This window comes from Papio anubis, chromosome 1 (assembly GCF_008728515.1).
Source record: "Papio anubis isolate 15944 chromosome 1, Panubis1.0, whole genome shotgun sequence".
Taxonomy (NCBI): Eukaryota; Metazoa; Chordata; class Mammalia; order Primates; family Cercopithecidae; genus Papio; species Papio anubis.
In genome coordinates this window covers 203,759,449-203,773,134 of record NC_044976.1, presented here as the reverse complement: position 1 = coordinate 203,773,134, position 13,686 = coordinate 203,759,449, and the positions used below count along the sequence as shown (strand labels likewise).

Below are 13,686 nucleotides of genomic sequence, written 5' to 3'. Positions count from 1 at the left end.
TTAATGTGTAAAACTTAATGAGTTTGGAGTAAGTACACACTCATGAACTCCACAATTAATGCCACAGATATATCCATCACTTCCAAAGTTGCCCCAGCCCTCTTTGTGTGTGTTAAGAACACTTAACATAAGATTTACCCTGTTAGCACATATTTAAGTATATGCTGCAGTAGTAGCAGCTATAGGCACTCTGCTGTACAGAAGAGCTCTAGGACTTATTCATCTTGCATAACTGAAACTTTCCACTCTGACTAACTCTTCCCTGTTTTCTGCCCCCCTTATCTTTTAGCAACCACCATTATACTCTTTGCTTCTATGAGATTAACTCTTTTTTTTTTTTTTTTTTGAGACAGGGTCTTGCTCTTTCTCCCAGGTTGGAGAGCAGTGGCATGATCATGGCTCACTGCATCCTCAATCTCCAGGGCTCAAGCAATCTTGCCACCTTGGCTTCCCAAAGTGCTAAGATTACAGGCATGAGCCACTGTGCTTGGCCAAGTTTAACTATTTTAACTATTACCTTATATTAGTGAGATCAAGTAGTATTTGTCCTTTTGTGTCTGGCTTATTTCACTTAGCACAATGTCCTCCAAGTCCATCTATGTTGCCCAGATGGCAGGATTTTCTTCTTTTGTAAGGCTGAATAGTATTTCATGTTGTATACATACCACACTTTATCCATTCATCCATCAGAAAACATTGAAGCTGGCTACTGTGAATCATGCTGCAGTAACATGGGAATGCAGACATTATCTCTTTAACATACTGATTTCAGTTCCTTTATATATATACCCAGTAATGGGATTTCTAGATCATATGGTAGTTCTATTTTTAATTTTTTGAGGTATCTCCATACTGTTTTCCATGGTGGCTGCACCCATTTTCATTTCTACAACAGTGTACAAGGGTTCCCTTTTCTCCATACTATCACTAACACTTGCTGTCTTTTGTTTACGATAGTAGCCATTCTAACAGACGTGAGGTGCTATCTCATTGTAGTTTTGATTTTCATTTCACTAATGATTAGTGATGCTGAGCATCTTTTCATATACCTATTGGCCATTTGTATGTCTTCCTTGGAGAAATGTCTACTCAGGTCTTTTGCCCACATATTTTTTAGTTGTTTGTGTTCATCCACCAAAATATGAGTAGGCAAATATTTCATTAAAAGAAAATGTAAGTTCAAGGCATTTGCATTCTACAAGAAATTTTAGCTTCTGAGATTTTCCCTTGAGGAATGGTCCAGCCTGAATGACAAGGTCTTGGAGAGGGAACGTGGAGAAGCACAGACTGCATATATGTCTCACTAACTAGGAGTTTTACAGCCTCCTCCACAGGAATCTGTTCTTTGGGGACCAGCTGGTTATTTTGCATGCTCAATCAAACAGCAGAGGTATCTGAGAAGTACCGAGAGTGTGCCTGTTCCCAAAGCATCACTGGTCCACAGGGCCCCTGGCCAACTTGCTAGGTTCACAGTGAAGTGATTCTGTGCTCTATGACAAAAGTGAAGATGGAAGCTGCAAAGACAGAGGATGAGACAGCCTCCGTTTATGTGTAGATACTAAGATGGCAAGTGAAGCAGTCTGGCTACCTAGGAAGGATGGACCTTCTGAACTGCTGCACATTTCCATCCAATCTGAAACAGCCTCTCCATATCAGAAACCATTCTGCCTATTCTAAATAGTTCATTAAAATATTGCATGGAATAAAGCTACTCTGAATAACTTTGTTTGTGATAGTCCACTTAACCCAACGAGGTTACACACAAGGTGTTTTTGGTTTTTTTTTTCAGCAGAAAGACCCCATAGGACCATCTCTTGCAAGATGTGATTTTTTTGTTATGGAGGTAGGAGATGAAGAACAAGCTGGAGATGGGCTCTACTGACAGCTGTTAGTACTGAAATGGAACAGGCGGCTCAGGAAAGTGTCAACCTTCTGCTTTAACAAAGCACATCCCTCCGTAAAACAGAGGAAACCGCACTCAGCTCTTGTTCAACAGGTCCTAGAAAATAACAGCTGCTGGGCTCTCACTTCCCTGTTGCTGCTTTTTTACAACTTCCACATCAGCAATGATTGGTTTTGAGTTTCACTAAACTGTCAAGAGATGAACCAGGAATACATTTGTATAACACATGATCCAACAGCATTTATATCCCAGAGTGGAGAACACACAGCAGAGCGTGTGGACCTTTACTTGGCTCCTTTAAAAGTTGGAACTCAGACTCAGTGGGAACAGTGGAGCAACACCAGATCTGAGGGTGCCCACCAGAGTCCCAGAATGGGACTCCACAGCTGTGGCAGGTGTCTGTGTTCATCTGCTGGCTGGCCTGGCTTTCTTCCCCAGGGGTGGTTATGTGTTTGGGGCTTTGCAGTGGTAGAAAAGAGTATATTTAGCTTATTATGAAAAAGAATTTTCAAATAATTATTTAACAAGAAAAGAAGTTGAGATTTCAAAGCTGGGCTTGCTTCTGTATCTCCACACCACCTTTCAGGGATCTAGGATTCTGTCAATGTGAAAAGACAACCAACGACAATTCCAAACTTTTGATAAGATTTCCTGAAGACCTTGGGTGAGCAGCACCCCCTCTCAAGCCCAGCCTTGCTCGCATGCTTGCAATTGAGAGACTGACACTTGAGAACTGGCCTGACCAATGTGCTCTTTGCATTTATCGCCATGAAAGAGAATGGCAGTTGGGTACGCATCAGTGGGCAGAATGGCAATCTTCAAAGCCCAAGCTTTGCAAGGGAGCAATGCAGTATCCAACGAGATATCTCACAGAGCTACCCGACAGATATTCAAGAACAGTGTAATGGAATAGTTCAATTATCCTATGGGGATTCCAAAAGGCCTTTGGCCCAACTCTAGTCCCTTCGTCACTCATGTTAACATCACCTGCTGTCCTTGGCCTTTCTCAGAGGAGCAGGAACAATATCTTGTCCTAGTAATCTGTCGCTAAAACAGGCTGCAGGAACACCGAGCTGCTGTCACAGGGCTCAGCTGTGACAGCGAGGCACCGAGATGGGCACCCTTCCTCACTAGACAATCACAACATTTCTCTGCATCTGGCCGAACTCAGTTTCTGCCTCAGGCCCCATGGGCTTCATAAGTTTGCAGATACTTCCCTGCTGCTGTCTCCTTCATGGAGTTACTGGCTCTCTCCTCTTCCATGGCTTTCTCTTTGACTTTGGGCTCCCCACAGGCACCCTGTAAATCTGCCCCCATAATACTCTGTGCCCACCTCCCTCACACCTCTGCAGAGCTCCATCGTTACTGTTTACATAGCTGTCTCTCCCAGCAGAGCACGATCTCTTCCTGGAAGAAGAAGTCTGTGTTTCAGTCACCTTTGTACCTTCCAGCACCTAGAATTGTGCACAACTCAAAAGTGGCAGTCAGGAAATATTTGCAAATAAATGAGTGGAACTCAGTGCTTGATGTTTAGGCAGATTTTGCCAACATCAGCACATTTACACTGCCAGAAAGTTTAGCAAGTGGATATCTTTAAACTGTGAACTATCAGTTGGCAGGGACGTCAGAGCTCTGACTTCCGTACTTTAGATGTAGGAAAGCTCTGGCATGGATGTGATGCATTCTGTCCAGGGTGGTGGGAAGCTAGTTAGTAGCAGGGCTGAGTCTAGAACTAGGGGCTCCTGATTCAATTCCCCACTCTCTGCATTTATTTTAGTGAAGCCTTAATTGTGGCTGATGTGCTGGGTAAAGTGGAACAATCTTTACCAGAAAGAGAGTCGCTGCCCACCTACTCTGCTGGCCGAGACAGAGCCAGGAAACAGAGCCAAGCCTGTTGCAATGGTGGTTCCTCCACTGCGTCGGCTCAGTGCTGTCGAGGGACCTGTGTGGAGTGCTGAGCCTAAGGAACCTGCCTCCCTGGGTTTTGCAGGAAAGGGTATGTGGATTTGGGGTTTATACCCTGCAACTAATTATGCAGATGTGTGGGCAATGCTCTTTGCTATTTCCAGGAGCTGTGTTAAAACTATTTAAAGCCATGGGCATAGATTTGTCTTTAGAAAAGAAACATTCAGGGGAATTATCCCAAGGGCTCTCCCTCTGGCTTATGATTTATGCTTTTAAAAAACAGCTTCCTTCAAACTGAAGAGACGTAATGACCTGTGGAATTCAGCATCAAATGAACAGGCTGTGTTTTCCTGGTCTCAAACCTAGAGTAAGACGAAGATGACCCCGATTCAATAGCTTTTGAAAAATCAGGATCATTCCTAAAGAGAACAGTTTAATGAAAGTTGAAATGAAAGGTTGTTATATCTCAAGGGCAAGAAAGCTTATGGTTGGGGTCAACTCCATAATGTGCCTTTTTAGATAACACTGATTTCTATTAATTGCAAAGCTTTTCAAGGCCAGCCCCAGGAGACTGGTGTGTCTGGGTGCACTGCTTTTGAAGGCAGTTGTGCTCTTTTGGTATGTCTGTCTCTTTCTCTCCTCCTCACACACACAGCCAGACTGCCTACATTCAGACCGACAGTATGGACTTCTTTAGAATTGGATGGATTTCCATAGCACATGCTGATTGGTGACTTCTTGTAAATATAATTTAGATTTGACTAACCGTCTAAATGTGTATTCCCTGGCCCTGCAATGTGATGTGGATCACAGACATGCATTGTTCACCCTTGAAAAGACACAGAGATTCAAGGATTCAAAATGGGTTAAGAGAAAGTTATCCTTGTTTTTGGATGTTTTCCCAGCATAGAGAAAGTTCCCAGGTACAGCTGAGCTCTGGCTCTCAGTTCCTTGCCTCCTAGACACAGACTTGCACCCCGGAAGCTGCCATTCTCAGGGCTCCTGCCTGCTCCAGAGGCTTCCCGGCAGGCCTTCCTAGTTCCCGTCTTGCTGTGATTCCTGTTTATGGCTCCTTTCTGTGCATTCGGAGGCTATGGACACCCAGTGACAGTCGGCTCTAGCTGTGAGAGAGGTAGTCTATCTTTTCTAGAAACTGGAGCTTTTCAAAGTCAAGTTACTCTCATCTGCCTATGGCAGCAGACGGGTCTGGAGGCAGGATCTTGCTCGAGTGCCCTTTTTGGGAACCTGATAATGAGTCTTAGACATCATAAGTCTAAAAAGGAATTAGCTGCATAGCTCTGGGTGTCAGTTGTTTTCTTCATTTGTGAAATGAAGGGCCAGATCCAATGGCCTGTAGGATCCTTTCACAGTCAAAAATCAACAAATATGAGATTCAAATCCTGGTAACTTGAAAATCTAAAGCCGGAAGTAACTTTCTGGAGGAGAGGCCCAGGACTGGAGAAAACATCACTGTTGAAGGGCCCTGGTTTGGGAGGAAGACAGGCCCCGCCTGCACTCTGCCTCCTCTCTGGTCATGGCAGGGAACTGACAGTTCATAAGAACAAGGGCAACTCCGAACAGCAGCAAAGCCTCTCACTGAGCATGTTAAAACCACCCTAGTATGAGCCCCAGGGCCCTTTCTCATTCCAAGACAGAATATTTGGGGGTGATATACACACATGGGTGGGATCCTAACATTTATAATTTATTCCAGACCCCAGGATGCCCCAACAAGCACCACAATTGTTTTAGTCTTTTCTTGGTAACAGTTCTGGAGCCAGATGGTTAACCCATTTATGCCGGAGGTTGCGATTTTTGGAATTTAATTTGAATTTAAAAATCAGACATTGGTGATGACCTTGAGCAGTAGAATATAAATAACTCCCACATGCTTGGCGTTCCAATAATGGAACACTAGGCATAAGTGGGTCAAGGGAGTCAAAATCTTCCCTGATCATGTTGTCTATGCAAGCCCAGAATCAAGACCCTGCTGATCTGTAGAGGGTCACTGCTGAGAGGCCAGATGGCTTTCCTGCTGTCCTTAGCCAGGCTTGCAAGGGATCAACTGCCTCACACATTGCTTTCCTTGCATGATTCTCAATGTGCCGGGCTGCCAGAACTTGGCAAAAAAGGCAGCAGATAGGCACTGCAGCAGTGTTTATAGGAGTGGATGCATCTAAACCTTACAAATCTCTTTTCCCTCACTCCAAGACGCAGAAGCACATGCTACTTCCAGTCCTGCAGCCAAACGCAGACACGTGCAGTCTAGGCTTGGTGAGCTATGGTTTCCCTAGAGCTAAGACAGTCAGGGATCTGTCACTGCCACTCTTGACCTCTTGTTCCCCTGTTACTCTCATCCCATCTCGAAGCCTGGTGCTTCTTTTTTGTCTTCTGGACACCAAGGACATCTCTAGCTCCTGATACCTTTGGCTTTTGCCTTAAGGTGTATTTGGAAAGTACAAGGATCAACTGCAGTCAATTTTGCTTCTGGAAGGCAAGATGACCCTAATTAGTGTAAGTACAAATTATGGTGGCTTCTCCACCACGAAAACCCCACTAGGGGCCTAGCACGGTGACTCATCTGTAATCCTAGCACTTTCGGAGGCCAAGGCAGGAGGATTCCCTGAGCCCAGGAGTTCAAGACCAGCCTGGGCAACAGAGTGAGACCTGTCTCCTAAAAAATATTTAGGCACTTGTGGTGGTATGTGCCTGTAATTTCAGCTACTTGGGAGGCTGAAGAGGCTACAGTGAGCCATGATTGCACCACTGCGCTTCAGCCTGGGCAACAGAGCCAGACTCCATTTCTAAAAAAAAAAAAAAAATCCTCTAGTGCAGCTCTGTGCTACCCCGCTCCATTTTTCTGGGGAACTGCTCCTCCTCTGGCTCTACTCTGACTCCCCCCAAGCTCTAGCCAAGGGCCTCACCATGTGATCTGGGGACCAGCAGCATACCTCTGCCTGGGAGCTTGTTAGGAATGCAATGCCAAGCCCCACCCCAGACTTCCCTCTTGAAATCAAAATCTGCATTTTAACAAGTTCCCCTAATGTGTGCACATTAGCATTGATAAGCACTGCTCTAGCAATCAGAATTGAACGAGGGGTATTGCCTGTTGCTTTTTTGGCTACAGTGATTAACGTCAGTCAGAGTGTGTGTGTGTGTGTGTGTGTGTGTGTGGTGGGGTGAGGGGGGGAAGGAGGGGGTGGTTTGGTTGGGGGTGAGCAGGCATGTGACCCAAGCTGGGCCCGAATCTTCTATCTCCAGCAACCATAATCAGCCTTTGGTTTTTTCACATCTCCAGTGAAGAGTCTATTCTTTAATGGTAAATCTGAAGTCTAAGGTCATATCAATTGGTGGCCTCTCCTTACCCCCAATCCAATCTTCAGTAAGAGAGAATCAAGCCAGTACACAGAAAGTAGCAGAATTGAGAGGGACCAAAGAAGGAAAAGGAGGAAAAAAAAAGGTGAGTTCTATTACTTTTCAAGTTTTTAGCTGTAGAATGAACCCTCAGGTTCTTTAATGTCCTGGTTCATTCCATCCTAAGGCCAGGTACTCAACTCCTCTAACAAGTCTCTCAACCTCTAAAATATCATTCTAGTAAATCGCCTTTTTGCTTAAGCTAGATTGAGCTGGTTTGATGAATTTTCGAAGTATTCCTGATGAGTGCCCTTGCAGTCAGGAGCTGAGGCCTCTAGGGCCATCCAGGGTGAGGGAGGGAAATGGAGTAGGATTCTCAGCAGTTCCCTGTTGATGAGTGTCCCATCCCCGACCTCGGACTCTGGGACATGGGGCTATCACTTCCACTTCGGACTTTCCTGCAAGTGCACCGAGGCTAGCCCTTCTCTTGAGCGATGGAGTCTACCCTGTATGTGTGGGAGTATACTTTTTATATGTGCTGAAGTATATGAGACTTACAATATGCCTCAGTCTGATATATTTTATTCAATGTTACCTGGAGTTTACTGTGTTTTACACTCTAAAGATTTACATCATACCATTTTTGAGAATTTTTTCTCGTGATTATTCTTTAAAACAATTTATTCTCCCCATTTCTTCATTCTGCTTCTGAAGCTCCTATGAGGTAAATGTTACAGCTTCTTATCTTATCATCTCTTAACATTCCATTGTGTCTTGTCATTCCATATCTCTTATTTTTTGTATTTCTCATCATTAAAAAATTATAACTATTTTTTCCTTCTGGAGTGCTTATAGTTTCCAATTTTGTTCTTCATGTGTAACGCCCTCTTCTTTCTTTGAAAACTTTAAACATACTATTAATAAAGCTCTTTTGGTTTGTGCAGCAGTTCCTGGGATGTGAGTTCCACCATTTGTTGTTTGCTAACTTTCTCTCTCATAATGTTTTGGTTTACCTTGTGATTTATAGGTTTTGACTTTGGGATCACTTTTAGTGGGTGTTTGTTTTGTTTTTTAAACACTATCTGTGCAGTACTGTAGAGATGTTCCCATGGGACAGTTTCGTGTTTTCTTCCGCCTGGACTGTATGGGTTTCCCCAGTCTCAGGTTGGCTTTTCTGTTAATTTCTTAGCTCATGGTTTTGGTTCTGTTTGGCTAATGTGAATTTGGACTCCATACCTGCACATAGCATGGACTTGGTATTCCAGTTTCTAACAGGTGACTTTTTCTTCCCATATCCCAAGGGTGGGTGATTTCTGTGCCATATCCCTGGTCTGGTAGGCAGAGTTACTCCAGCTTCCTTTGATGAGTGGGAAGGCCTTCTTGGATTTCTAGCTTTATGTAGAGAGGTATAGTCATATTTCCAGTAATGTAGGAGGCCTACAGACTTAACCCAGCCCCAGGATATATAGTTAATTCTGATAGCCCGGTGGGAAGTTTGGTTCTTCTTCATTTCTGGCACCTGTCACCTTCCCTTCCTTACTTTCAAGAATAGTAGGTATTTTCTTTAAACTTGTGTGGAATTTTATTCAGCACTGCTATCGTATTTGGAGAAAATTAGGGACAGAATTACTAAAGCCAATGTGGTCTACACAGTGATGGGAAGTTTCGGAAACAAAGGCTTCTTGTACATCCCAGGACCCCAGCGGGGTGATCCTCTCCTAAGGAAGCTCAAATGCCATGATGTCATTGGACATCAATTAATTCACTTTTCAAGGCTCTGGGCACTGCCTCTGCCTCTGCCTCAGAATTGTGCTCATCATAGCTATGCTTTCTCTTCCCCTCTTTTCCCCTGGATTACTGTGAGTGTGATGCTTATCATTCTTTGTCTAAGGGACTGGGGAAGCCAGAGCTTCTGAATGAGTCCCAGAGGAAACAGAAATGGGTAACATTCAAGCTATACCCTTTGGATCTCTCAGCCCCTGGTTCCTCCTGCTTTGATCAGGAGGCAGTGTGGATCGGTGAATAAGGCATACAAATTTTTGAAGCCAGAAAGACAAGGGTTTGAACCCCGCTTCCACTATTTATCAATAGTGGAGCCATATGCGTCTTCTGGAATCTTTGGGATCCTTAATTTCCTCATCAGGAACTCCCAGGCTCACATGATCCACCTACTGCAGCCTACCAAGTGGCTGGAACTAAAGGTACACACCACCTTGCCCAGCTAATTTTTTAATTTTAACTTTTTGTGGAAATTTTGACTTTTGTAGGCTTGGTAACACAGCCTGCTATGTTGCCCAGGCTGGTCTCAAACTCCTGGCCTGAAGCAATCCCCCTGCCTTGGCCTCCTAAAATGCTAGGATTACAAGCATGAGCAACTGTGCCCAGCCATAGTTACTTTTATTTATTTATCTATTTATTGAGGAAACCTGCTCCTCCTTTGTCATGTCATGACAGAAGTTTCTCTTTTTATCCTGCTTTTATTATCTAGCTCCATATAACTTTTACATATTGGTCCTAATTCTACTTCTTAAAATCCATCTAATATCTTTTCCATTTAGAGAGACAATCAAATGTTTGTCATTTCTTGCAGGAGTTGAGCTCCCTTGTCACCTTCATGGCCTCTCACCTGTGTCTCTCTTAAAATGTGGCCCCACATAATATTACTAGTATTATCCGGTTATTGCAGAAGAGAACAATACTGTCACATCCTTAATTTAAATTACTAGACTTCTTTACATAACTGGATTACATTAGATTTTTGGGTGACTGCATCACGCACATAACTCATGGTAAAGTTACAATCAATCAAAATCCCTTTTCCACCTGTGGCATTTGGACTGCCCCCCGCCACCCCCTGCCCCCCAACACTAGCCTCTAGCCACTGTTCCTGTATCTTGTAGATCCATGTGGATACCTTACATTTATTCCTATTAAATTTTCTGTTTTATTTGGCCCTTCTTTACAGCCAGCCAGTTGCAGCCAATAGTTGTCTTGTGCATGGATTTAGAAGTCAGACACATCTGGGTTTGAATTCTGCCCTTATCACCTCCTAGCTGTGAGATCGTGAGAAAGTTAATTTTCCTCTCTGAGCCTCAATTTTGTCACCTACAAAATGGAGATAACACCTATCTTAAAACATTATTATCAGACTTTTTGGGATCCTGATTTTAACACATATGATATCACTATGCTCTCCGATTTTGTGTGATTCATAACATTTACAAATGTAAGTTTTTTGATTTTACCAGTCATTGATAAAAATATTGAACCAGACAAGGCGATGGACTAAGCCCAGTTATAAGTCCCGAGAAATTTCCCTTGGGGTTGACTGAGATAAGGGACACACATCTTTGGGGCCGTTATTCTAACTCCTACCTGCCTTACTTTCAACTCTTCTTTCTCCATTAAAGCCTCTTCCAAGATCAGATGCTTTGCTGGAGTTCAGCTGCACAGTGTCTACCACACATTCTCCAGCTACCCCTCAGGAATCTTCACCCAGAAAGGAAATGGCGCTTGATTGACATGACGTATCCTCGGAGAACGTGAGCTGCCTCTTACTAATCACCACCTATGTTAATAACTAATTAATTTTTTTGTTTGAGAAAAAGTCTCAAATTAATAGGTCTGTTATTGAGTCATTAAAATATCACAAATAGGTCTTAGGAATCATCCGGCATCTTGTGTCTGTAGCTGGACGACTCTTAGATTGTACTCATCAGCCTGCTGAACTGTTCTGTTTCAGAGACATAGATGGCACCCCAAAATTTTCTGACTTCCTTCTTTTTGCTGTTGCGACTTGCTGAATCAGAGCTGCTGAACTGGAAACAAGCTCAACGTCGTTTTCTTCAAGGATTAATTCATCTCTCTGGGCTTGAGATACCGAACAAGCAACACCTGGCCTCATCTGAACCTGCAGATGTATTTTCCACCCAAGAAATTTCAGATTTCAATGAGAGACCCATTCTTCCGGATAAGGACATTGATGGGGAAGTGAGCAGCCTCATCTTGTGATGGAAGCCCAGTGAAATGTCCTTGATCATGCTCTGTGCATGACTCTACACATAATGTGAACAGTAGCCACTTCCTTACTATTTTCCTACCATTTGTCAACCCAGAGCTGCTTCTTTGTTTTCCATAGAGACTGAGTTCCACGTTGATGCAACTGAAGCTCCTCTGCAGGGTTCCCCTGTGGCTCTACACAATTAACTGCATCTCTTCAGAGGAATGTTGACAATTTCTGGAACATCTACAGTCTGATTTCTGAGAATGGTCTTCATTCTTGCAGTAGATGCGGCAAAAGCCACTTTTGTTAATTTAAAGGCTCACAAACCATTCCCTTTGGAACCATTCTAGTATCTGACCTGGGATCAAAATCATGCATGCAAGTGTGAATGCCTCTTTCCTTGCCTGTCTCTACTCTGCTCTCCTTTCTCTACAAAGCTCCTCAAAGAGCTGTGAGTCAGTGGCCTCACTTGCTAGTTCTGTTGATACCCCGGAGCATCATCATTCACACCGAGTTACCTGGATGCCTGCATTTGGAAGGGCCAGGCATTCTCTCACCCCCACCTCTGTCTGGACTTACAGTAACCCCTCCTTTTCCCCACTAGTCTTTTGAATTCTTTGACACAAAAGGCACGATCACAATCAAAGGCACTTTGCTTTCTCTTTTACATCTTCCAACATTGTCCAGGCCACTAGAACAGTCCAGGCACACAGAAAGAGCTCCATTTACATGTGCCAGATGCATGAATCCTATCTGAAACCAAACTGACAGTTCCAGTAACCACTCACACAGGAAGATGAAGAGTGCGGAGGAAATATTTATGTGGAACATGAGCAGTAGATGGAAGGGCAGCCATGTGCTGTGTGGCAAATAGTTGTCTTGTGCATAGACAGAGAAGTCAGACACATCTGGGCTTGAATTCTGCCCTTACCACCTCCTAGCTGTGAGATCTTGGGAAAGTTCATTTTCCTCTCTGAGCCTCCATTTTGTCATCTACAAAATGGAGATAATAACACCTATCTTAAAAAGTTATTATCAGGGCAGGCACAGTAGCTCATGTCTATAATCTCAACACTTTGGGAGGCCAAGGCGGGAGGACTGCTTGAGACCAGGAGTCCAAGACCAGCCTGGGCAACATAGTGAGACCCACCTTTGCAAGAAATTTAAAAAATTAGTCAGGTTTGGTGGTGTGCACCTGTAGTCCCAACTACTCCTGGGGCTGAGGTGGGAGGATCGCTTGAGCCCAGGAGTTTGAGGCTGCAATGAGCTATGATTGCACCACCGCACTCCAGCCTGGGTGACAGAACGAGACCTTGTCTCAAAAAAAATCTCATTTGATAATGTGTCTAAAGATTCCTGACATGTAATAAGAGCCCCAAAAGTGATATTGGTACTACAAGTACTCTTTACTATGATAATTAAAAAGTCCTAGGTACCAAGGGTGATCATTCTCATGCTGTAATGTTTGTGCATTACAATTTTTTTCCCTGTCACCATTTCCACTGCAGAGTGCCTGTGTGTTGTCTACTGGTGATAAGAGCTGCGATGATTGATCATCCAGGCCCGTATTCTCTGTTATGCGGGATTCTCCCTCTTTTAATGATTCTTCCCTCCCAACGATTCTAGAATTCAGCTATCTTTCAGTAGCAGCCAACATTATGCAGTCCATTAAATCTATCTCTTGTTAGGATCCATCTGCCTTAGGAACAACTGGACCAATCCAAGTATCTTTTGGTTTGCAGTGCTATTTTGCATTCCACAATGACTTCAACAAAGCATCAGGTGGACTTAAACCCAGGGCTGCTAATTAGCAGTGAGCTGCACAATTGTTTATTCTTAGTTACTTGTGGATGGAGTAAATGACAGTAATGATCACAAAATACCTGTCTTTTGTGTTTAAAGAATACTTTTTGGGTAAAGCATAAGAAGGAAAGGTAGTTTGTTAAAAAATCATTCCTGGGGCCGGGCACGGTGGCTCATGCCTGCAATCCCAGAACTTTGGAAGGCTGAGGCGGGTGGATCACGAGATCAGGAGATCGAGACCATCCTGGCTAACATGGTGAAACCCTGTCTCTACTAAAAATACAAAAAATTAGCCAGGAGTGGTGGCGGGTGCCTGTAGTCCGAGCTACTCAGGTGGCTAAGGCAGGAGAAAAGCATGAACCCAGGAGGCGGAACTTGCAGTGAGCCGAGATTGCACCACTGCACTCCAGCCTGGGTGACAGAGCGAGACTCCGTCTCAAAAAAGAAAAAAATAAAATAAATAAGAAAAATAATAATAAAATAAATAAATAAATAAATAAATAAAAATCATTCCTACCAAATCAAAATTTGGCTTATGCTCATGTGCACATTGGTTTGGCCCAGCCTGATGGGAGTTGGCCATGGAATCAGTCATCCCTCAGGAAGTGTGCTTCGGGGCCCTGAACTCCTGGGATAAAGAGGCGCATTCCCTCACTGTCCCCGAATGGAGATGGAGGTGGGACATTTTCACCAATCCCATGGCCCTGATGCCACCCAT

General features: G+C 43.9%; 1 protein-coding gene and 1 long non-coding RNA gene across 2 annotated transcripts in view; one reads left to right on the top strand and one right to left on the bottom strand.

The window, feature by feature from the left end:
* Positions 1–13,686, bottom strand: part of LOC100999752 (putative thiamine transporter SLC35F3) — a 107,826-nt gene that overhangs the window by 29,161 nt on the left and 64,979 nt on the right. The gene's annotated exons all lie outside the window — the stretch shown is intronic.
* Positions 7,086–12,220, top strand: LOC116271650. Its single transcript, XR_004180282.1, has 3 exons — positions 7,086–7,268; positions 10,573–10,704; positions 10,905–12,220. It is a non-coding gene; the product is annotated as an uncharacterized LOC116271650 (long non-coding RNA).